Source organism: Ambystoma mexicanum, chromosome 7p (genome assembly GCF_040938575.1).
Source record: "Ambystoma mexicanum isolate Mex_15411 chromosome 7p, UKY_AmexF1_1, whole genome shotgun sequence".
Lineage (NCBI taxonomy): Eukaryota > Metazoa > Chordata > Amphibia > Caudata > Ambystomatidae > Ambystoma > Ambystoma mexicanum.
The window spans coordinates 756518347-756543807 of record NC_090939.1 but is presented as its reverse complement, the minus strand read 5'-3'; the positions used below and the strand labels follow the sequence as shown (position 1 = coordinate 756543807).

General features: G+C 47.8%; 1 protein-coding gene across 2 annotated transcripts in view; it reads left to right on the top strand.

Moving 5' to 3' along the window:
• The window catches only part of GCC2 (GRIP and coiled-coil domain containing 2), a 1745187-nt gene that overhangs the window by 1609166 nt on the left and 110560 nt on the right, over positions 1–25461 (top strand). The window lies entirely within an intron of this gene.

Sequence of the window (25461 nt, the reverse complement as noted above, 5' to 3'; positions counted from 1 at the left end):
CTCTCAGTTCAGGACCCATTTGTGACTGTTCACAAAGATAAGGTAGTTTTGCGCACACACCCACGCTTTGCGCCTAATGTCATTTCTAAGTTCCTTGTGACTCAATCAAACATCCTTTTTTCTTTCAGAACCCCACTAACTCAGCTGAAAGAAACCTCCAAACACAAGAGGTTAGGAGGGCATTAGTATACTACCTTGAAAAGACTAAATCACTGAGAAAGACTAGCCAATTCGTTGTCTCTGTGGCAGCCGGTACAGAAGGGGATCCTGTCTCTAAATCAGCTATTTCCAAATGGATTGTTAAATGCATCACACTCTGTTACTCTCGCCAAGAGAGACTTACCCTTTATGCCTAGAGCTCATTATATTCGGGGCACAGGGGCTACCATAGCATGTATTGCAAATGTTCCTCTAGATTCTATTTGCAAAGCAGCAACCTGGAGTTCTGGTCATACCTTCACCCAACACTACTGCTTAAATAAACACTCTAAATTGGATTCACAGGTGGGAAAAGCAGTGCTAAAACATCTCTTTGCTACTGTTCCTTCACACGACCCACCACCATCTCCTGGTAATGCTTGCTGGTATGTGCACAGCCCGTGATTCTAAGCAGATTCACAAGCATCAGAAGAAAAACATTACTCACCATTACCCTGCATCTGATGATTGTATCTGCTTAGATTCACATGCGCTTACCCTTCCTCCCGTCTTGGAGTAGAAGGAACATAGACATCTTACACCTTCTTTCTTCTGTACTCACTCACCCTTTTGTAAGGCTCCCTCACGGCAGAACAAGAACAAACAGTGGGACCTCGACGCATGAAGGTTTTTGGGTACACTACACATCATGTTAGGGATAGTCTGACAGTCACACCCATGACGACGTTCCTTTTTTCGATCTTCGAAAAAAGATGCAATACTCTGCAATAGATGTCGGACTATATGCACAGCATGTGCATCTAAGCAGATACAATCATCCGAAATACGATTACGGTGAGTAATGTTTGTCGTACGTCAAAAGAAGAACTTTTTGGATGTGTATACATTGAGGCTGATACAATATCTATTTATAGACTGACCAACTTTCCGTGCCTGACCCAGTGAATGGCCTTATTGACCAACTCTTCAGGAAACTCTCATTTGTTGCCATTAAGCTTGGGAAGTTTAATCATAAGAAATACATTCTGCTGTCCCAGATGTGTGTGGACCTGCAGGACTGTGGGCACCCCTTGATAACCAGGGTGCCTCAAAAATGTTTACCCTTAGTAGTTGTGCCACCTCCTCCTTTTAACTTCCTTCGGGGATCCCCTAAGACTCTGGGAGGCGTACAAGTACATGGCTATAGGCATGTTGGGCCACGTTGTACCTGTCCGATGCCCGGTTGAAAGCAGCAGTTCTTCTGTTCTTCCCTTGGTTCATGCTGTTCCTCGGGTCCGGGGTCGCACATAGTCATGCTTTCTTATTGCCTGATTCTTTGTCTCTTTGAACTGGTTGTGTGTTTCCAGAGGGGAGCTCCTGCAAGGAGGTAATTGAAAACATTTCCTTTAGTGATCTGAGTTTGTCGAAGATCTACCCTCAAGGGGAAAAGACACTCCAGAGAACACAGTATTGGGGTGAGCTTGTTGATCATGCAGGCACAGGAGGTACATCATTGCCCAATAAAAGCTGGGGATAACCTGGAGGCCTCTGATCTGAAGGGCATTTTCTGACAGTTTGTTCAGCCGTCTTGGGTACCTCAGAAGAAGCACAGCCATGTCCAATAGATTGACTAAAAACTCCTTCAAGGCCAGCACTTTGCTGAGTAGAATTATCTTCAAGAGTCCCATATCTTTGGATAAGAAAATATAAGGGGTTATTTTATGTTTCATTGTGTCAGAGCTTTATAAGGTTTTTGGGGGAGCGGTAGATGGGACGTAAGCTCTTGCACTTGGGTGGTCCCCTCAGGGCAGTGACTAATAGCAGGAAACTTATATGCTTGGCCTCCTTCCAGGATGTTTGGGTGAGTAACTTCATACTGTGCCATGTGTTCCTCAAGATCAAGTGACATTCTAACCCCCCTGCTGCAATAGTCCCACTGACTTTGTTTGTTGTAATACAGGAGTGGAGTGCAATATAGGAAAAGGTATTTCCAAATTTGTGTCCACAACAATGATTAACGGGTTGTATGTCTTCTAATAAGGACTCTATCTCCTCAATGAATTCATTTGCTTCCATAATTGAAGGTGTTGTGTAGACTGTCTTTTTTGTGTCTTAAGAATGGCTTTTAATCGTTTTCATTTTTTTATTTTGCTTGGTTTATTTCAAACCTTTCGCATACAGAATTTATAAAATAAAATAAAATACAATCAATCTTAAAATCTTCATCATTATTACATCATCATGACATAAGCAGGAAACAAAGTAAATCAATCCAATATTAAATCTTTATATGAGCATAAAAGCCTTATCTAAAAATGTTATCCCTGCATATACCAACGACAAATTTTCACCTGAAAACAGACACCACCATTCATCCAAAGATAATGAGGATACATTCTCAACAAATTGACTTAAATAGACTGTCCTCAACACTGTCAAGGCTGGGCATTCAGTTGTTATATGCTTTAATGTTTCCACTGATCTTATCGCTAAACAAAATCTACACTCCTTCCAGGGAGGTTATTTCCGTAAAAACATTACTTCCTTCGTTGGATACAAGTTTGATCTTAAACTGAAGAATTGGTTCTGATGGTAGGAACTCAGAAACGTAGCCAAATACTTAGGTATAGCATTCAATGCTTGAGAATCGAAGCCTAAATTCAAAACTAATTTATAGCTTTCTCTCTTCCCTTGGATTTCAATCCAATCTTGTTTTCTAAGCTTATACTTGACAGCTTCAGTTTTTAACGAAGGTCTCCATAGAGGTTTCTAAGGCCTTTATACAATCTAAGCATTTCTGTCTCCAACGGCCCATGGGCCAAGTGGCCACCCACATTCCTGTTTTTAAAACAGCATACGAGGCAGCAGAATCTTCCATAACGCATTTCCGCACCAGGGGCGGGATTTCCAAAGCATCCTAGAATATAGGGATTGCAGTCCCATTTCGTAACAAATTGTTGCCATTGGGAGGCTCTTTCGGAAGACGTAACCCCTTCTTCCAGAAACCCCTTTCTAGGGCCTTCCATATTTGCCATTGTAGGTTTAAATCTGCCTCGGCCTCATAGGATAGGACTGCCATGACCTTCTGTTTATAGAATGTCAAGATAGGTACCATGGTAAACCTACCATAACTTTTATGTAGTATAGCCTGTATTTTAGGTTCAGAGACCAAGGGTTTTCGTCCCCAAATATAATATTGTGTTGACCTGCTCCAGATGTTCACTCCCTACTTGCCACCTACATTTTCTTGTTGGTTCCATTCTCAATGAATTGAAAATTAATATTTTCGATTGCTTTACATTTATTCTGAGGTCATTAGCTATCACCTAAGCCTGCAACTGCGTCAACCTATGTTGGAGCATCCATGGTACGGAACTTCCATTGACCCTGGACGGGAAGGCCCAAGCTTCGTTCAGTAGAGCTTGCATGTCCGACAAGTATAGGTTGAATAAGGCAGGTGCGAGAGGACGGCCTTGTTTCAACCCTCTATAGGTTTCTATTGTAGTAGAGAGCAAACCTTGGGAATTGAATCGTACGTGCATCATGGTGTTTGTGTATAAAGATTGTATAGCCTGTAGCAGGTCTCTGGAACAATTCCAGGCTGACCGTTTCCTCCATAACCTGTCTCTATTTGCACTGTCAAAGGCTTGTTCCAGATCGATAAAAGCCAAAATAAAATGTGTGTCTCCCTTAAGTGCTCATCATTTTTAAATGTTTATTAGGTATAGCTTTAAGTCAGTACCCACTCAGTAGGTAAATCCTGTTTGACGGGGGTCTAAATGTCTCTCTTCCTTTACCCAGATTTCTAGGTAACGTAAAAGTATTGATGTAAAGAGTTTGCCAATAACATTGAGTTACGCTATGGGCCGATCATTTCTTGGGTTTGACTTATCCCCTTTATTCAATATTGGAATTATGAGGACTCTGGGAAAGCAGTGAACAACACATACCACAATGCAGAACTCGCCCTAACCTGGGGGACCCCTGCCAGATACTTGCAGGGAAATATACGATGCCAAAAGGACTTGGTCCTAAGAAAGGCAAGGGGGCCAAAGAAAAATTCACCATGCAAGCCAAGAAACCTCCCACTGAGAACATGGCCACCCAAATGGTGCTGCTGAAGACCCGACCACAGCAGCGATGACCATGGATCCAAAGGCGGTCTTCGCGGCAATGCAACAGGGCTTCTCGGCTCTCAACGATAAGTTCGATGGAATTACTGCGAACGTGGTGACCATAAAGAACCAGCTGGAAAAGGCCACGGGCCGCATAACAGAGGCTGAAACCCACATCGGCAAAACGGAAGATGCACTGGAATCACTCCGGAATACTGTGACGGACATGGCGAAGGATCTTGATTTTGTCAAACTGAAATGCAAAGACTTGGAGGCCAGATCCAGGCGTAATAACATACGCATCATTGGGGTTCCAGAAGAAGCCATCAAGGGCCCCATGGAGGTTGCTGTGGAAACACTCCTGAGAGATTTGCTGGGGGATCCGGGCTGGATCCCCGATGTTTGTCGTGGAGCGAGCAAACAGGTCAATGGCACCGCGCCCCAAACCTGGGGCGTACCCCAGACAGGGACTGAGATCTGGTGTTACGGGCAGCCCGAGACAAGCAAGAACGGCGCTGGGAGGCCAACACTATTCGCATTTTCCCGGACTACACGCTGGCAGTGCAGCAGGAGAGACGCTCATTCGCTGGAGTCAAGAAACTACTCCGGGAAAGACAGGTGCCATACGCGATGCTCTACCCTGCAAGACTAAGGCTGCACCATAACAACAAATCATACTTGTTCACGTTCCCAGAGGAAGCGACGAGTTTCATTGAAGCCAGCATCCTGCTCCCTACACAACAGCCGAGAACAGACTCTGATAAGTAAAAGCCGCAAATGAAGCAGACATCATTAAGAAACATGGTAACACTGAGGCGAAGGATGTCAGCAGGCTAATACAACTGTTTGGCTTTTGTTTCCATTTATGTTGCCTGTTCATTGTTATTATGGATGGTTTGAATTAATATTGCGAAAATTGTGGTGTTTCAAAGATTCATAATGTGTTATAGGAATAAGCAACTCGAGAGGGCTGGTAAAGCATATGTCACCTGGCCCGAGACAGTGCAGCAGTTACCCCCTGCTGCGGGACGCATGTGGGGGAATAATGATGGGAAGCGGGTTGGGGTAGGGGACATAGTTGAAGTTTTGGGAACTATGAGGGCGGGAGTGGGAGGGGAAGGGGCAGGGGGGATTTAAAATGCAAAAGCCACAGGTAATGACATGTAAGGGAGAAAAGTACACACACCTTAGAGGATATGTTACACATAGCATGATACACCCAAGTGATTATGGCTAAGGGAGATAAGGGTGTTAATTCAATACTTATCTGGAATGTTCGGGGCCTAGGTTCTCTGATAAAAAGAAGGAAAATTATGACTTATATTAACAGACTGGTCCCCAAAATTGTACTCCTTCAGGAAACGCACTTACTGCACCACCAGGCGGTAAAACTGGCCCCCGAATGGGTATTGCAAAGATATTATACGTCATACTCCAGCCCCTCCAGGGAGGTAATGACATTGATACATAGGTCCATCCCATTCACTCACCTGGATACGGAGAGCGATGTAGAGGGTCGGTTCGTATTGGTACACGGGAACCTAAAAGAAAAAGAAGTGTTACTTATGAATGTTTATGGCCCAAACATAGATGACCCTGCCTTTTACAATACACTATTAAAAAAACTGACCAAGTACCCCATGGCTCACTTAATATGTGGTGGGGACATCAACACTATCCTCGATACGCAGCTAGATCGCACATCAGATCAACCCAGGGCTACGACGAACGCCGCCCGCATGATATTGTCTCACATGTCTGAACTCAACCTGCGTGATGCTTGGCGCACACTGCATGGCATGGAGCAGGCATATACACATTACTCTTCAGTGCATGATATGCATTCTAGGATAGACGTATGGCTACTATCTCACATTGTTGTCAACTGGGTCCCCAGTGTCCAGATACATCCAAGGACATACTCAGACCACTCTCCAATACAGATATCGATAAGGATCCTTGTCTTAGAGGTCCACCAGCCTCAGTGGAGATTCAAAGCAGCAGCCCTGTCTGATCACGTTTACAGAACCACTCTAGCCCGACACATAGAGGAGTATTACTCCCAAAATGAAGGCTTGGTGTCGAGTCAAGCTATATTATGGCAAGCCTTTAAAGTCTGCATAAGGGGCACTGCGATGTCCACAGAGTTCGGAGTACTGAAAGAAGAGTGATATGTGCACGACCCGTCCTCCCAGCTGGGGCTGGAAATTAAGACACAGATAGAGGAATTTAGAAAAACTGCGGACCAGGAGATCAGGTACTTTGACAAGCCTGCTAATTCGAGGCGGTACGGGGAGCGAGAACGCCCAGGCAAACTTTTGGCATGAATGATGAGAGGCGAACGCGGGAGCACAGCCATACCCTGTATAACCCGCATGGATGGGGTGGTGACCACTGACCAAACGGAGATAGAGGATACCTTTTATGGTTTTTACAAATACTTATACTCCCCCCCCCCCCCAAAGTAAAGCCACAGAACAGGAAATAGATCAATATCTGGACAATATACCGACAAAGCTCCTGTCGGCGGCTGCCAGGGAGGCACTTGAGGTTCCGATCACTGTCGCTGAGACCATAAAGACTTTGCCCAATGGCAAAGCCCCGGGCTCGGACGGCTTGGGTGCAGAGTTCTATAAGGAGTTTACTGACCTCCTTGCTCCTAGACTGCATGCAGTCTTGTCGGAGGCCTTAGAAGTAGGGGAACTTCCGAGCACCACAGGAGAAGCCATAATTACTCTACTACTTAAACAAGAGAAACCCCCGGAGGACTGTGCTTCCTACAGGCCCCTCTCGTTTATAAACACCAACGCCAAGATCTTCGCCAAAATACTTTCTTCCCGGCTAACCCCACTCATGCCGTACATGGTACATGGAGGCCAGGTGGGCTTTGTGTCCGGCAGATCTACAGCAATGAATATACGACGCTGCTATAATATACTGGCAACTGTACCACGGGAATTGCAAGGTGCTGCAATCATGCTTGATATGCAAAAAGCCTTTGATACAGTCTATTGGCCCTTTTTATTTAGAGTCCTGCAAAACTACGGATTCGGAGAGCATTTCATAAAGTACTTTACACGCGCCCCCCTATGCGAGAATATGTAGCAACGATCGCTTACAGAGGTGCTAGAACTCCTGCGAGGCACACACCAAGGCTGTCCCTTGTCCCCCATTCTCTTTGCACTCGTAATAGAACCGTTGGCAGATTTGCTCAGGACCAGGTACCGGAAACTGGGTTTGATACTAGAGGGGAGGTTGGAGATCATCACACTTTATGCTGACGACATATTGTTGTATGTAAAGAACCCGGAACGCAATCTTGGTAAACTACTAGCAGCGGTTACAAATTTTGGGGATTATCCGGGCCTGAAATTGAATGCAGCGAAATCAGAGATCTTCCCTCTGTAACGCTCACCTGACTCCCACGGGGCGCTGGCCTGGTTCGCGCTGCTGTGACCTCGTCTAAGGTGATGCGCAGGGTTCGGAAGACGGACTGGACGGGCCCCAGATCTGGCTTGTCTGACTCGCAGAAGTATCCTTCTGTAGGTGAGAATAGGGGGTTAACTGTCTGCGGGGTAATGCAATCGGCCTCCCAATTACCCCTCTCACCCTCCTCAAAACCCTTCTGTGCTTCCCCGTAGCGTCTCACCTTAGGGTCTGGAAGGACGAGCTCTCCATCCTGCTTCTGATGCAGGGGCGCGTTGGTATCCAGTTACGTCACTGGATTTTCGGATGGGTGAGAACCAAACTTGCTTGGCTTCCAGGTAAGTTTTTCTATAAGTGGTTCCCCTTGTGTCCATGCATTAACGTTCTAATGCTAGTGTCTTTTTCCCCATAGGGGCCGGGGTACGGAATGCCGGGGAACAGGCACCGACCCGAGGTGAGCGGTGAAATCCTTGTGGAAATCAGGTAAGTCTTTAATGAGTGTTTTGGTAATGTCTTTTCATTCACTCATTAACGCTGATGTCTTTTTCCCCTTAGGGGCCGGACCCGAAATGGATGCGGCGCGGACCCGAAATGAAAAGGGAATGACTCAACAGGTAAGTCTTGACATGGAGTTTTAGCTTCCCTTTTCCCTTCTTTCTCTCACCTTTGTTCTTGTCTTTTTCTCCCTAGGCGCGGGGGTGCGACTGCGAATCCGGATGGTCGCTGCTGAACATGGAGGCGCCCTGTAAAGGTGAGTAGAATGCGGCGCTGCAGCGATCGATGCGATGTGCTTTTAAAAATAAATGTCTTCCTTTTCAGGATTGTCGGCGAAATGTCTCTGGAATGCAGATTTAGCAGGTGAGGCCTTTTCCTTCTTCTGTTCTCTTGTTCCCTTCCTTTGCAGGTGATTCAGGATGCTGGCAGGTGTGGCAGAAGTCAAGATGCAGGAGCAGACACGGTGAGCGTCCAGCTGCTAGATGCAGAACAACGCGAAGTACGTGTGGCTGATCGGGTGTGGTTTAAATAGCCTTGGAAGAAGTTCCTAGAATGTGTCCTTCCTCCAATCAGGTATGTATCCTTCCCCGACCACGCCCGGGTGGTAAATGGGTCCCACAGGTAAAGTAGTTCCTTTCAGGCCTCAAGGAGGCCGGGGTTCTGCAGCATGGTCTGCATCAGGTAAGTGCACCCAAACACTTTCATAATGAGCCTGGCGCCTATGGCGCCAGGACTGACGTTTTCTATGAGCCTGGCGCCATAGGCGCCAGGACGCTGTCCAAAGGGCCCCTATAAGGGGTTGCTGGGACCTTCCCCGGGGACTTGATGTCCGCTTTCGGGACGCAGGGCCTGAGCCGGCTCCCCGGGAGCGGGCATCGTGACAGCACTCCCCCCCCAAAGCCCCTCCCAAGGTTGTTCCCTCCGGGGGTTTTGGTTTGTTTGGGAAGAGTCGGTGGAATTTCCTGACTAATCGAGGTGCATGCACATGGTCACTGGGTTCCCACAACCTCTCCTGAGGTCCGTACCCCTTCCAATCAATTAGGTAGAAAAGCTTTGACCTAAACATTTTTGAATCTAAAATGTTCTTCACTTCGAATTCGGGTTCCCCATCTATTTGAATAGGTTCTGGAGGTTTGAGTAGTCGGGTTCCGGGGACCACTGGTTTCAGAAGTGACACATGAAAAACAGGGTGAATTCGCATATTAGCTGGTAAATCAAGTTTAACCGCTACTGGGTTAATTATTGCCGTAATAGAATAAGGTCCCAGATATTTTGGGTTAAAAGTTCGAGGCTCTTTGAGCGGTAAATGTCTGGTAGCTAACCACACTTGATCCCCAATCTGATACGGAGGTGCTTCACTCCGAAGTAGGTCAGCATTCTCCTTGTATTTTCTCTTGGCTTGTTGTAAATGCGTGGTTGCCTCTTTGAAGGCTCGGGTAATGGTAGAATGCAGATGTTCTACTGCGGACACTCCGAGGTTCTGAGGTGAGTCGAGGTTTGAGGTTCGAGGGTGATGTCCAAACAAGGTATAAAAAGGACTATGGCCAGTTCCAGAGTGTACCGAATTATTATATGCGTATTCGGCTATCCAAAGAATGTCTTTCCAGTTGCTTTCAGATTGCTGTAACATACACCGTAAGTACTGCTCAAGGGTCTGATTTGTCCTCTCGGTCTGACCATCGGTCTGAGGGTGGTGACTGGTCGATAATCTTACGTCGATTTGTGCCATTTGACAACATTTGCGCCAGAAGTGGGAAATGAATTGGCTTCCCCGGTCAGAGATTAGTATAGATGGGAATCCATGTAGCCGAACAATATTTTCGAGGAATTCTTTGGCTAGGACAGAAGCTGAAGGTAAACCTTTTAAAGGAATGAAGTGGGCCATTTTGGAAAACAAATCCACAATTACCAGAATGGTATTGTATCCCGAACAAGGAGGCAAGTCCGTAATAAAATCCATTGATAGGGTATGCCAGGGTGCTGGCGGTATGTCTAGAGGTTGAAGGAGACCGGATGGTCTTTTCTTTTGACCTTTATTTTGGGTGCAAACACCACAGGACATCACAAAAGATTTAACATCTTTTCGCCAGGAGGGCCACCAGAATTGTCGTTTCACCTTTTCCATTGTCTTGGCAATACCGGGATGTCCCTCTATTAATGTATCATGATAACCTGAAATAACTAGTTCGTGTAAATCCTTGTGCGGCAGGAATAAGCGTCCTTGGTAATAAGGTAAACCATTATCTATGGTAAAGTCTGACCCCTTTTGTATCCAATCCTGTAGGACTGTAGGGTCCAGGAGTTGTTTCACTCTGACTTGAATGTCTTCAAGCGTCTGGAACGAAGTCATGCCTAGAATTCTCTGTTCGGGAATTATTGGTACTGGTTCTGAGTTTGTATCAGATTCTCCCATTCCAATTCGGGATAAGGCATCTGCTTTGCCGTTCTTGCAGCCAGGTCGATAGGTAATCACGAAATCAAATTCAGCGAAAAACAAAGCCCATCGGAGCTGCCGTGATGACTGAGCCTTGGCGGTTTTCAAATACTGTAAATTCCGGTGATCAGTGATCACCGTGATGGTATGTCGAGCGCCAAGCAGGTAATGCCGCCAGGTTTTAAAAGCGGACTTTATGGCTAACAGTTCTTTGTCAGTGATTGCGTAATTAATCTCTGGTGCCGAGAATTTTCTGGACCAAAATGCTACGGGATGCAGTTGGTTGGTTTCAGGATCTCTTTGAGACAGAACTGCTCCCATGGCTAGGCTGGATGCGTCAGTTTCGACGACATACGGGAGATCTGGACGTGGGTGTTTCAATATAGGTGCGGAGGTAAACTTAGCTGTTAAATCCTGGAAGGCCTGCTCGGCTTCTTCAGACCATTCAAAACGTTTATTTTTCCTCAAGAGTGCAGTAATGGGTTGTACTATGCGTGAAAATTCCGGGATAAACCTGCGATAGAAATTGGCAAAGCCGAGCATGCTTTGAACCCCTTTTACAGAGCTAGGTGATGGCCATTTGAGGATGGCATCCACTTTTCTTGAGTCCATTCGGACTCCTTTGGGTGTCAGGATGAAACCAAGAAACTCAACTTCTGTGGTATGGAAAACACATTTCTCCAGTTTAGCAAATAGTTTGTGTTGGCGCAGTTTTTCCAGAACTGCCCTAACATGTTTTCTGTGATCACATTCCGAAGAGGAGTACACTAGAATGTCATCGATATAGACGACAACACAAACATCGATGAGTTCCAGAAGGACATCATTCATGAAGAATTGGAAGGCAGCAGGCGCATTGCACAACCCGAAAGGCATTACCTGGTATTCGAATAATCCATATTTTGTACGGAAGGCTGTTTTCCATTCGTCACCTTCTTTTACTCGCACCAGATGATATGCCCCCCGGAGATCTAACTTGGTGTATATGCAAGCGTCCTTCACCTGGTCAAGGAGTTCAGGAATCAGAGGCAGAGGATAACGGTTTTTAACCGTTATCTGGTACAATGCGCAGTAATCGATACAAGTTCTAAGGTCGCCTTCTTTTTTAGGCACAAAGAACAAAGCCGAGGATGCCGGGGACTTTGACGGGCGAATAAAACCATTGGCGAGGTATTGATCCAAATATTGTCTCAAATGCAGGTTCTCAGGTTCGGTAAGGGCATAAATCCTGCTACAAGGGGGTTGTGCACCGGGCACCAGATCGATTTGGCAATCGTGCGATCGGTGAGGAGGTAACGTGTTGGCCTGTTCCTTTTGGAAGACGTCCTGAAAGTCCTGGTATTCCGGAGGTAATTGCATGGAGGCAGAGGTTACAGATGCTAAATTAATCTTCAGGTTTTCTGGGTAGCATGTTTGTGCACAATCCGGGAAGGTTATTCTCTTAGCTCGCCAATCAATTCGAGGATTATGTGTCTCTAACCAAGGAATTCCAAGAATAACCTGAAACTGTGGAGCCTTGATTACATCAAACACAACTGCCTCCCGATGGCCGTCAGGACCAAAAAGAGTCACCCCAGTAGTGGAATGTGTTACCAGTCCAGAGGCAATTTCAGTTCCATCGACTGTGGTGATGACATCTTTGCTGGTTTTAGGACGGAGAGGGAGGTTAATCCTAGAGGCCAATTCACGATCCACATAGTTTCCAATAGCCCCACTATCGATGTATGCCTTTATTGCATGCAACCGCTTAGGCTTTTCTGGATCTACGAGAACCATTGGCACAATGAAATGCGAGGTCTGAGAGTTAGTTTTCAAGCTCGGCAAGCGGACCCCTATGCTTGTCGGGCTGAGTCGTTTCCCGAAACAGAGTCTTCATGGTTTTTATCAGCGGCTCCTACCGCTTTTCGGGGCGGTTTTGCCAGGCAATCTCGTAGAAAGTGTCCAGAGTTCCCACAATAAAGACATCATTTTAACTGCCGCCTCCTTTCACGTTCCTTTTGAGTTAAGGGTTCTTTAACCCCTCCAATTTGCATAGGCTCTGAGACATCAACTCCCTTGGGGTTAGCGTGGGTCTTGACCAACACCTGGGTCTCAAACCTGGACCGATCTGTTTTTCTGTTTTGAAGTCTGTGATCCAATTGGACCACTAAGTCTATATAGTCTGTGCATTCTTGGGGTGGATTTACAACTTGGGCCAAGACATCTTTAAGTTCTCCGCGTAGACCTCGATAAAATAACGTGACTCTTTTATCCTCTGGCCATCCCGTTTCCACAATTAGTCTATTAAAGGTTGCAATATAGGATAGGAGGTCCTGATTGCCCTGTCGCAGGGATAGAAGTTCGTCATCCAGAGCCTGCCCCTGAGAGTGTCGAGCAAATGACCTTTCCATGCTTGCTTGAAATCCTTGAAAATCACAGAGAATCGGGTCATCTTGAGTAACCAGTGGAACTGACCAATCGGCAGCGCAGCCGCTGAGATATAACAATACAAAGGCTACTTTGGTCTGATCATTAGGGAAGGCCCCAGGTCTGCATAGAAAGTGCAAACGACACTGATTCATGAATACGGCGAATCGTTTGGGGTCCCCAGCAAAGCGTTCAGGTGGGGCCAGCGGCATGTTTCCAGGTAGATTAATCTGCACAGGGTTACTGGGAACCACAGGAGCGGGGTTCCCTCCGGAACAGGGTAGAGGAGTTTGTCCAGCTTGACCTTGCAAAAGCTGTCTGGCCAGGTCATCAGTTCTTTCCTTTGATATTATTAATTCCCTCTTGAGGGCATTAGTCTCTTGACGAGCGGCATGTACTTCGGCCCGTAATTCCCCCAGTAATTGGGCCAACTGATCAGTCTCAGAAGTTTCCATAGCACCTGGGTGGGAATTTGTAGGAAGGCTTTGCGTTCTGTAACGCTCACCTGACTCCCACGGGGGCGCTGGCCTGGTTCGCGCTGCTGTGACCTCGTCTAAGGTGATGCACAGGGTTTGGAAGACGGACTGGACCGGGCCCCAGATCTGGCTTGTCTGACTCGCAGAAGTATCCTTCTGTAGGTGAGAATAGGGGGTTAACTGTCTGCGGGGTAATGCAATCGGCCTCCCAATTACCCCTCTCACCCTCCTCAAAACCCTTCTGTGCTTCCCCGTAGCGTCTCACCTTAGGGTCTGGAAGGACGAGCTCTCAATCCTGCTTCTGATGCAGGGGCGCGTTGGTATCCAGTTACGTCACTGGATTTTCGGATGGGTGAGAACCAAACTTGCTTGGCTTCCAGGTAAGTTTTTCTATAAGTGGTTCCCCTTGTGTCCATGCATTAATGTTCTAATGCTAGTGTCTTTTTCCCCATAGGGGCCGGGGTACGGAATGCCGGGGAACAGGCACCGACCCGAGGTGAGCGGTGAAATCCTTGTGGAAATCAGGTAAGTCTTTAATGAGTGTTTTGGTAATGTCTTTTCATTCACTCATTAACGCTGATGTCTTTTTCCCCTTAGGGGCCGGGGTCTGAAAATGCCTGGATGCGGCGCGGACCCAAAATGAAAAGGGAATGACCCAACAGGTAAGTCTTGACATGGAGTTTTAGCTTCCCTTTTCCCTTCTTTCTCTCACCTTTGTTCTTGTCTTTTTCTCCCTAGGCGCGGGGGCGCGACTGCGAATCCGGATGGTTGCTGCTGAACATGGAGGCGCCCTGTAAAGGTGAGTAGAATGCGGCGCTGCAGCGATCGATGCGATGTGCTTTTAAAAATAAATGTCTTCCTTTTCAGGATTGTCGGCGAAATGTCTCTGGGATGCAGATTTAGCAGGTGAGGCCTTTTCCTTCTTCTGTTCTCTTGTTCCCTTCCTTTGCAGGTGATTCAGGATGCTGGCAGGTGTGGCAGAAGTCAAGATGCAGGAACAGACACGGTGAGCGTCCAGCTGCTAGATGCAGAACAACGCGAAGCACGTGTGGCTGATCGGGTGTGGTTTAAATAGCCTTGGAAGAAGTTCCTAGAATGTGTCCTTCCTCCAATCAGGTATGTATCCTTCCCCGACCATGCCCGGGTGGTAAATGAGTCCCACATGTAAAGTAGTTCCTTTCAGGCCTCAAGGAGGCAGAGGTTCTGCAGCATGGTCTGCATCAGGTAAGTGCACCCAAACACTTTCATAATGAGCCTGGCGCCTATGGCGCCAGGACTGACGTTTTCTATGAGCCTGGCGCCATAGGCGCCAGGACGCTGTTCAAAGGGCCCCTATAAGGGGTTGCTGGGACCTTCCCCGGGGACTTGATGTCCGCTTTCGGGGACGCAGGGCCTGAGCCGGCTCCCCGGGAGCGGGCATCGTGACACCCTCTGACTGAAGCGACGTCTTGCCCAGACAATCTCCAGGGGCTTCAATGGAGCCCCATTCATATTAAATACATGGGGGTGTTTGTGGCAAGAACGGCACACCTGTCCCGGGTACTAAACTATGGAGCTCTAGTAGACGCCCTTTGCCTTAGAATTGAACGCTGGAAGTCCCTTCCTGTGTCAGCGATGGGCAAGATTGCCCTGATAAAAATTATCATTTTACCCAGACTGTTCTATCTGTTTAGCACAGTCGCGGTGTGGCCGGGAAGGACACTCTTTTCGAGGATACGGGCTGCGTGCACCTCGCTGGTATGGGATGGACAGGCAAGATTGAGCTGGAGAACACTCATGGATCAATATCCACAAGGTGGTCTGACCGCACCGGATCTGGAACTCTATTATTTGGCAGCGCAGGCGCAATATGCATCACAATGGGCGACAGAATACCTCGACTCCAAGCACACCACACACGACACTCCACCCCCGAAGTCGGTTTAACAACTGCAGGGAATGGTTGAAGCCCGCCCAAAGCGATACAGCACCAATGGTGACATGCACGGCATATGCTAAAATTGCCAAAACACAGGGTCAGGAAATACTATATCATCCAAGCATGCCGATATGGTACGCTCCCCACATACCTGCCACAATGGACGCCGAAATCGTGAATCACTGGGGCATAAGGGTTATCAATCAACTGGGCAACTTGTTCCCCAACAAAACATACATAACATGGGAAGCCATCCAAGAGATAGCAGGAAGCACACCTTGGCAGAAGATGATCTATATTCGCATGAGGTCGGCCATAGCCAAACTTTGGGGGGCATTTCCGGCATAACCACCGGTCCACCCTGGAATGGGTTATATGTTTAAAGCGAGTAAGGGCAAGATCACTGCCTCAACACTGTACAGACTCATACTAGTGACACGAACCCCAGTGGTCCACGGTGCTAGAGTACAGTGGGAGACTGATCTCGGAAACCCCATCACTGACAACCAGTGGGTCCAGATATGCAGTCTTACAAAACAGATGTCATGCAATGTGCGCTATAAATTAATACACTACAAAATCATACATAGGATACACTATAAACCAGCCAAACTGAAGTGTATATTTCCATTAATAGACGGGCTGTGCCCACGTTCTGGGAGTGAGGAGGCTGAAACTTTCCATATGTTCTGGTCATGTGCGCACTTACAAGGTTACTGGGCTAAGATATGTGGGGTGATGGATGCGATGGCAGACCAACCTATTGAATGGTCCTCAGCACTCTGCTTATGGGGGGCCACGGGTAAGAAGAACCCACTGTGGCGCAAATTACTAAACATTGGTTTGTTACTGGCCAAAGGGGCCAAACCTTTAAAATGGAAGAGTAAGATTCCACCCACCAGAGCGGACTGGGATAAAGATATGATCTGCGCTAATGATAACCAAGAACTGTATGCAAGCCTAATGCATCCCGCAACTCGACCCAAAAACATCTGGGGCCGGTATACGCAATACTTGGCGGAAAGTGAGGTTCATGACGATGACATGTCAATGTGATGTTACTCTGTGGTTGACTAGCGCTATGTGTAAGAGATATGTAAGGCGAACAGTTAAACTGTACTAACATGTGCATAATACCTGTGGAAGTCCAAAGAAAGTTTTTTTTTTAAATTGGAAATATTATTGCCGATTTCCTTCAAAATCTGTTGAAACAACAAGAAAGTAAATTTAGCCCATGACTTCGGAGCCTCTTTAAGAATATAATTAGTCAGACTGTCTGGTCCAGGGTCACGTGGCACGCTCAGGTTTTTAATTAGGACCTCTATTTCTTCTTTATCTAAATTCACAGCCCAGGCATCTAAACTTTGTTCAGATGGGCATAGAGAGTTTTAAAATGTTTGACCCAACCAATTTCAGACATCCCACTAGTCAGCAGGGAGGACTGAAATACATCATTGTTATTAATTAGGTCCCAAGTTTGTTGTGTGTTTTTTTAGAAATTGCTCTCAACATTACTTCTGCCTCCAGTTGGTACCTCGTCATTCTAAAAACAGATTACCCAATTCCTATACTTTAGTTTCCTTTTTTTAACTTGGGCATTTGATGATTTTGTCACATCTCGCCTTAAGATCTTAAGTTCGGCTCTCAATACTCTCCTTTGTTCGACCAAAGCATTTTTATAACACTGCCTGGGCCGACAATCTGGCTTTCTGTGCCTTCCAACCATCTTTTCGTATTGGAGCAAGATGGGGGCATATTCCAACCCTGGTCTATCCTCATCCAACATTCCAATTTGTTTGGTCAGGATTGAGCCTACACCATTAGCTTTTATGAAGAGAACCAAAGTTGGCCATATCAGGTGGGTAGTGCCAACTCTTCCATGCCATTTTTAAGAGGGAATGATGACTATTTTCCATTGGTAGAACTATCAGAGACTCTAGTCAAGGCATCAAGTTTTGTGAAAGAGATAAATAGTCCAAGGTGGCCTTGTTTGCCCTCAACCCCAAGTTGGTATCCCTAGCACATCACCTTTAGTCTGACCATTTCACATATAACATTCTCTCTCATTCAGTTCACGCGCCCATAAGACTGCTCTCTCTTGAACTGAATAGGAGGTGGTTTTACGTAGAGCCAACAGATTCCACAGTGAGTCTAAACATCTGATGTTTAGATCTGCACAGATAAGGTGTGGATCAGTTCACTCTATAGCACAGTCATCCATTAAGTCTTGAACTGAGTCAATAAAGGAGGTTGAATCTATCATGGCCGAGTTCCTATATAAATTAAACAAAACAATAACCTTGGAGTCCCCAAATACACACCTTTCCTGCCTCAAGATCAACATTCGGATAAACGATTTTGGGTTTCTAGGTTCAGACACAAAAATGCCTTGCCCATTTTTAACCAGGGTTAACAAGCCTGAATAGGGTCTTCCCCTATAGCCCTTCGGCACTGCATTCAGGTACACAGAGAAACCATCGCACAGTGGAGGACAAAGGAGCCAAGTTTCCTGCAAACATAAAATATTGTAGGAAGACACGTCTAGTTGGGTGTCATTAAACAGATGTTGAAATCGCCTGGTGTTCCAACTGGCCACAGCTCCAAAAGGTAAAGTAGGCTTGGCCTCGATCTAAGCATTGGTAGTGGCCGCAATAGCACCTGCTAACCAAGACCAGTCTTCTTCCCCTCTCAAGAGCGCAGGACTTTCCCGCTCATCGATAACTCTTCTATCAGCATCCCTCCCACAGGAGAAAGTCACTCTCAAAATATCTTTCCTTGGCCCTTAGTGGCCACTTGACTTAACACCACGAGGGAGGGGTTGAAAAGTGGGCTATATGGGACTATGGCCAGAATTTAATTGACTCTTGCCTCTGTGTGAGGGTGGGGCAAAGGTTTTGGATAGCTGAGGCTTAGGTTTAAGGTAAGCCACAGGTGATGTATCGGATTCCTTTAACTGGAAGCATGGTGGCAATAGCGCCACAGTTGCATTCAGAAGAGTAGCTTTTAATAAAGGTGATCTTAGTTGAAGGATTACCCAATCTGTTTGTGTTTGTATTTTTGTATTTTTATTTTACTTTATATAGAGCCTTTCACCAAAGCGCTTTACAGAGATCAGTAACTGTACATTAACACAGCAATGAGAAACAATATTCAACCAATATCGATCAATTGGGAACTGAAGCAAGTAGGTTTTTAGAGTAGAGCGGAACAGAGAGAAAGAAGTAATAGAACCGAGCGAAATAGGAAGGAGATTCCAGTGAAGCAGAGCTAGGAGCTAGAAATAGCGAAAGAGGGATTTAGCACAGGGGGAACGGGGAACATTGAGTTTAAAAAGACCAGCGGAGCGAAGAGTATGAGAAGGAGAATAGAACGAGAGAAGGGATGCGAGATAGTCCGGAGCAAGACCATAGAGAGATTTGAAAACTAGACAAAGAAAACTATATTTGGGCTGAGAGTAGGACAGCCATCCACGTGAGGCTAGAGAGGCAGAAATTGAGTCATGGTAAGAAAGGAGAAAAAGTGAGCGGATAGAAGAATGATAGACTGATTTAAGAGGAACAAGACGTGAACAAGGAAGACCAAAGAATGAAACAGAACAGTAGAAGAGTCGGGAGAAAACTAACGAGGAAACAAACGTTTTTGACGTGTAAAGTAAGAAGTGGACGAATTTTGCAGATATTGTAAAGGCGAAATCGACAAGCACACAATGTAAGAGAGATGTGATGAGCAAAGGAAAGATTAGAATCAAAGTAAAGACCAAGATTACCGGCAGTAGCAGAAATAGAAAGACTAGAGGGGAAAAGGAGAGAGAAGAAGGGAAAGACCGTGACGAGAGAGTGTTAGTGGGAAAGAATAAGACTTCGGTCTTTCCAGCATTTAAAGTGAGAAAATGGGAAGTCATCCTGGTTTTAATGGCAGAGAGACAGGATGTGAGGTTGTGATGAATGTCAGTGATGAAAGATGAGAAGGAAAGAAAAAGTTGAGTATCGTCAGCATAGAAGTGGTGTGATACTGCAAAGGTTGAGATGATAGGGGCAAGAAAGGAAGTATATAAGGAAAAAAGAAACGGACCAAGAACTGACACTTGAGGAACACCATGAGCGAGAGAAAAGGACGGAGATGCGTTTCCGGCCCAGGAAATAGCAAATGTGCGATTATGTAGATAAGACATGATTGTGATTTTTTTACAAATTCTACCACCCTAATAACTTCTGAGCCTATTAGTTGTAGGTTAGGGACGTGATGTAGTAGTTGCACCTCATTTCGAGGGGATTGGTTCCTCCGACGTATTCCATATCTATGACAGGTAATCACCACAGCTGTGCTGTTTCGGAATCCTTTCTGCATCCTGCGTCGATGACGTCGATACGCTGTCCTCGAGGGCCTCCATCGAGCCGACGTCACCGGATGTTATGAGTAGGACGCATGATGCCCGTAGCCGCAGTTCCTTTTTTTCTGCAAACGTGTTCACTTCGGAGATCTCGGCGCGCCTCGGTTCTTCTGGTTATTCTATCGGTTCTTCAAACCCGTTTGTTTGTGAATATTTCCTAATGTCTTCATCTTCTTCTACCCCGCGGCTGGGTTTCAAGAAGTGTCGGGACTGCGGTTCCAAGATGGCGCTGATGGACCCGCACGACGCCTGCCTCTGGTGCCTCGGTGAGGGCCACGGACGATTGTGACGATTGCCAGTCGCTAACATCGAAGGCCTTGCGGGAGCGGAAGAAGAAGCTTTCTGTTGGTAAGGTGTCCAAGCCCCGGAAGTCGAAATCCACTGGGCTTTCGACCCACGATTCGAGGGGCGACTCTTCTCATCGTCGGCGTAAGTCCAGGGGGTCTCAGTCCCGGAGTGGGTCCCGCCATTCCTCTGCCTCTTCGAGGCACTCCTGGAAGCGCCATCACCGGTCGCCTTCCCTGTCCTCGTCTGAGGACTCCACCCGTCGGCGGGTTGCTTGTCCCAACAAGCATGTCTCTCCTGCAGAATATGATTCATTTTGTAAGGAGATGTTGGTGATTTTTCAGTCGCAGGGCTCCGTCCGTCTGCGCCGTCGAAAGACGCCGGCTGGGAACATGCTAGAGCCACCGTTCGCACGCCTTTGAACTCGAACGGTCGGCTCGATCACCGGGAACCTTCGAGGTCCCAGTCGGACAAGGTGGATCACTCTTGCCATGTCCTCCACGCCATCGAGACCGTCGGAGCCTGTGAGGTCTTCGAAGAAGACGACGCCGCCTTCGGCGCTGAATGAGTCGAGGGACTCTCTCGAGGCTACGCCTCCGAGGACGCCTTCGGCGCCGAGGCCGTCGAAGGACAAGCTGGGGTTACCGCCCTCGAGGCTGTGTCAAAGCCATCGGCGCCACGCTCGACGTCGACACCGATTCCGTTGACGCCCTCGACGCCTTTCGAGGAGGCTTTATCGGAGGTGCCCCGTAGACCGGTGGAAACTTCGAGGAAGGCTTTGGCCAAACATGTGCCTTTTTCTGTGCCCTCATCCAGGGATTTATTCCAGCCTCTTGATTATATTTTTGAGGTGGATGTAGGGTCTGATGAAGGTCTGGTTTCTGAGGAGGTTCCTGATGACCTATTATCTGGTCATAGCCAGTTTGAAGACCTGCGTCAGTCTTTGCACGACGCCAGTGGTCTGATCACCTCCCCGGAGGTTCAGTTTGTCAGGCCTGAGCCGGGTACGCATGTTGAATACTGGCGCCTCATGTCGAGGGTGACGGAGTACTTGGGGTGGACTGCGCCACCAGGTGATTTTCTGTAGGATGACCTGACAGATATCTTGGACCAAGGTTCACCAACTGACCCGGTACTGCCATTCCATATGGCCTTGCAAAGAAGGGTGGCAGCGGCTTGGACTGCTCCTGAGAGTCTCCTGGCAGTGGGAAAGTCTTTGCCGAAAAAATACCGTCCAGCCAGTAGTGACCCCAGCTACTTGACTACGCACCCCACTCCGGAGAGTTTGGTGGTGCAGGCGGCTACGGCCCTAGGAAAACAGGCGTCGTACCCTACCATCCCTCCTGATGGGGACAACAAGCGTTTTGATGGCTGGGTGAAGAAAGTGTTTTATTCAGAGAGTATGGCTTTACAGGCAGCCAACTCTGTGTGTGCCTTAGCACGTTTCACTCATACTCTGTGGAATTGTGTCTCTTTGGCTGCTGAACATATTCCCAAAGGGGAGGAACGGGATGGCTTTCTTGCTCTTGTTCAGGATGGCAAGGATGCCATGTGTGAATCCGTTCAGTCGGGTCTGGACATGGCAGATTGTGTCAGCCGGTCCATTGCGGAGAGCACCGTAATGTGCAGATTTGCGTGGTTGAGGAAGTCTGGGTTGGTTCCTGATGTGCAAGCCCGGCTTCTCAACATGCCCTTTGATGGTGAACATCTTTTTGGCAGCAAGGCTGACGAGAGCCTTGAGAGGTTGCAGACCTCCAAAGCTGCAGTGAAGTCGTTGAGCGCTGCAGTTTGCTCCGCATTTTCATCCTAGGGGACAGCAATGGAGGGGAGGTTCCTTTCGTTACTACTCTTCCTTTGGCAGAACGAGAGGGGCTGCAAGTCAAAGGGGCCACCGTAGGAGTGCCAGAGGTGGAAAACAATGTACTCAAGGTGCCAAGGCCGCCCGGGCAGTTGCCTCTTTACCCTCAGGCAATACTGCAGCCGCTTCAGCTCAGTCATGAGGCTATGTCCCATGGTTCGCCGGTTGGTGGAAGGCTGACGCAGCATCTTGTAGAATGGCGTGCCATTACTTCAGATGTGTGGGTTCTGGAGATCATAGCCCACGGCTACTGTCTTCCTTTCCGGCAGAGGCCTCAGGACAATCCACCAGGGAATGTCTCTTTGAAGAGTCCGGATCTGCTCCTTGCGCAGGAAATCAAATCCCTGCTGGAGAAAGGCGCCATAGAACTGGTGCCTGTTGCGGAGAGGAACAAGGAATGGTATTCCCCTTATTTTTTTGATCCCGAAGAAACACGGGGGATTGAGACCCATCATAGACTTGCGCGGTTTGAACAAGCTCCTCAGGAAGGACAAGTTCAAGATGGTTACTCTCAAGTCCTCCAGGCCCTTCAACTTCAGGACTGGTTGGTGTCTCTCGACCTCAAGGACGCTTATTTTCATGTGCCGATTCATCCCAAGCACAAGAAGTACCTGAGATTCGCGGTTGGCGACTCGCATTTTCACTTTCGGGTCCTGCCGTTCGGATTGATCTCCGCCCGAGGGTCTTCACCAAGCTCATGGTGGTGGTGGCAGCGTATCTCAGGAAAGGGGGGATTCACGTCTACCCTTAACTGGACGAATGGTTGATCAGGGTACGCTCTCCCGAGATCATCTGTCAGTCACCTGCCGCTCCCTTCACAAGCTGGGCTTCTCCCTCAATTTAAAGAAGTCCCAATTGACACCTACCCTGCGGCTCCAGTACATCGGAGCAGTGCTCGACACATCTCTGGGGCAGTGTTCGCCTCTCCAGATGAGGGCTCAACACATTCTGCAGATGGTGCACAGGTCTCAACATGCCCAGAGTCTCCTGGCGTTCAAGTTCTTGAGGTTGCTCGGCCTCATGGCATCCTACATTCTTCTGGTGCCAGAGGCACGACTGCGGATGAGATCTCTGCAGTGGGCTCTCAAGATGCAGTGGTCACAGTCCTCCGGCAGGATGTCAGATCCCATTCAGGTGCCGCCCTCGGTCACCCAGGACCTTCTGTGGTGGGCCGTCGAAGGCAATCTGATGAAGGGGGCTCCGTTTTGGCTAACCTGGCCGGATGTGACGATTGTGACGGACGCATCCCTCACGGGATGGGGAGCTCATGCCAACGAGTTGACAGTCAGCGGTCGTTGGTCTCCATCGGTGTCCAATCTGTTGGAGCTGTGGGCCGTCAGGCTTGCCCTGAAGGCTTTTCTGCCGACTGTGAGAGGGAAGAATGTCCTGATTCTGACGGACAACACAGTGGCCATGCACTACCTCAACAAAAAGGGGGGCCAGAGTCACATTCTGTGTGCAGAGAGGCGATGCAGCTCTGGATCTGGACCATCCAGCAGGAAATTTCGATCTTGGCAGTTCATCTGGCCGGAGACAAAAACGAGACGGTGGATGCTCTGAGCAGGCAGAGCACGATCTCTCACCAGTGGGAGCTGCCTCGGGAGATTCTCCTGGAGATCTTCGGCCTTTGGGGGACCCCACAAGTGGATCTCTTTGCCATCAGTGTCAACTGGAAGTGCGAAAGCTTCTGCTCGCAGGAATTTCTTCCAAGAGGAGCCTTAGGGGACGCGTTTGTGGTGGAGTGTTCCTTTCCACTGCTGTACGCGTTTCCTCCAGTCCCCGTCTTTCTGCAAGTGCTGCGGAGGTTAAGGCGGTTTGGTTCCCAGATGATCCTCATTGCTCCGGCATGGGCCCGGAGTACGTGGAACCCGGACCTTCTTGACTTGTCCATCTGCCCTCCACGCTGTCTTCCCTACCGAGATGATCTGCTCTCACGAGAGGGGGGACAGGTTCTCCATCCACAGGTCAGATCCCTCAACCTTCACGCATGGCTTCTGAAAGGTTCAGGTATAAGAATTGGGACCTCCCTGAAGACGTGATGGAGGTGTTGCTTTCAGCCAGACGGCCTGCGACAAAGTCCCTGTACCGTTGCCGTTGGAGAAAGTTCTGCGACTGGTGCAGGGTTCAAAATGTGGATCCTTTTTTATGTGACATTCCTGTGGTTCTGTCTTTTTTTGCTTTCCTTAGCCCACAAGGGCCTGCAAGTGGGTACCATTAAAGGTTACCTGGCGGCGCTGTCCATATTTAAGCGCTCGTCTGAGGAGTGTTCTTATTTTAAGATTCCTTTAATTTCTCAGTTTCTGAAAGGGCTCACTAATGTGTTTGCACTGTCACCTTCCCAGGTGCCCGGTTGGGATTTGAACCTGGTTCTAAATTTCCTAATGGGTGCTCCATTTGAGCCTTTCCATTCTTGTCCTTTAAGACTGTTAACCCTTAAAACTGTATTTTTTGTTGCGGTTACTTCCGCTCGCAGAGTAAGTTGCAGGCACTTTCTGTTAAGCAACCCTTCACAGTGTTTCATAAGGACAGGGTTGTCCTTAGGGTTCGTCCTTCCTTTCTTCTGAAAATTGTGTCAGAATTTAATTTAAGCCAGAAGGTCATTCTTCCGGCATTCTATCCTCCTCCGCATCCTGGTAAGGAAGAGGAGAGGCTCCATAGGTTGGATCCTAGGAGAGCTTTAAGTTTCTACATTTCACGCATGTCCCGGGTCAGAGTGGACAATCAGCTCTTTATAGGATACGCTGGAAGGCGTTTGGGACAAGCTGTTACTAAGCAGACTTTGTCTAGATGGATTATCCTGGCAATTTCTGAATGTTACCGCTTGCCGGGTAAGGACCCTCCGGGAGGCTTACGGGCCCCTTCTACTAGGGGTGTGGCTGCCTCTACTGCTCTGCAGAGGGGTGTTCCCATTCGTAACATTTGTGAAGCAGCCACATGGGCTTCGGTCCATACTTTTGTAAGACACTACTCCCTAGATTCTATCCATGGGCAGGATCTGGCCTTTGGCAAGGCGGTCCTTTATTCTGCAATTTAATTGGGCATTCTAAATTTCTAAATTCTTTTCCTTCCTCCATACGTTGGTATTGCTTTGGGAGTCTGTCATAGATATAGAATACGTCGGAGGAACCAATCCCCTCGAAGAACAAGTTACTTTCTTACATGGTAACGTTCTTTCGATGGGATGTTCCGACGACGTACTCCATATCGTACCCTTCCAGCCTGCACCGCTACAGAATTTCTTATGCGATTGCAACTTACGTTTCTGCAAGGCTTTCTGTGGTGATATTGGCAGAAGATTGGTGCCACACGTTCTGGGAAAAAACTACAACTGAGGCTACGGGCGTCGTGCGTCCTACTTATAACATCCGATGACGTCGGCTCGACGGAGGCTCTAGAGGACAGCTTATCGACGTCATCGACGCAGTGCGCAGACGCCGAAAAATTTTCCAAAGCAGCACAGCTGTGGTGATTACCTGTCATAGATATGGAATACGTCGTCAGAACATCCCATTGAAAGAAC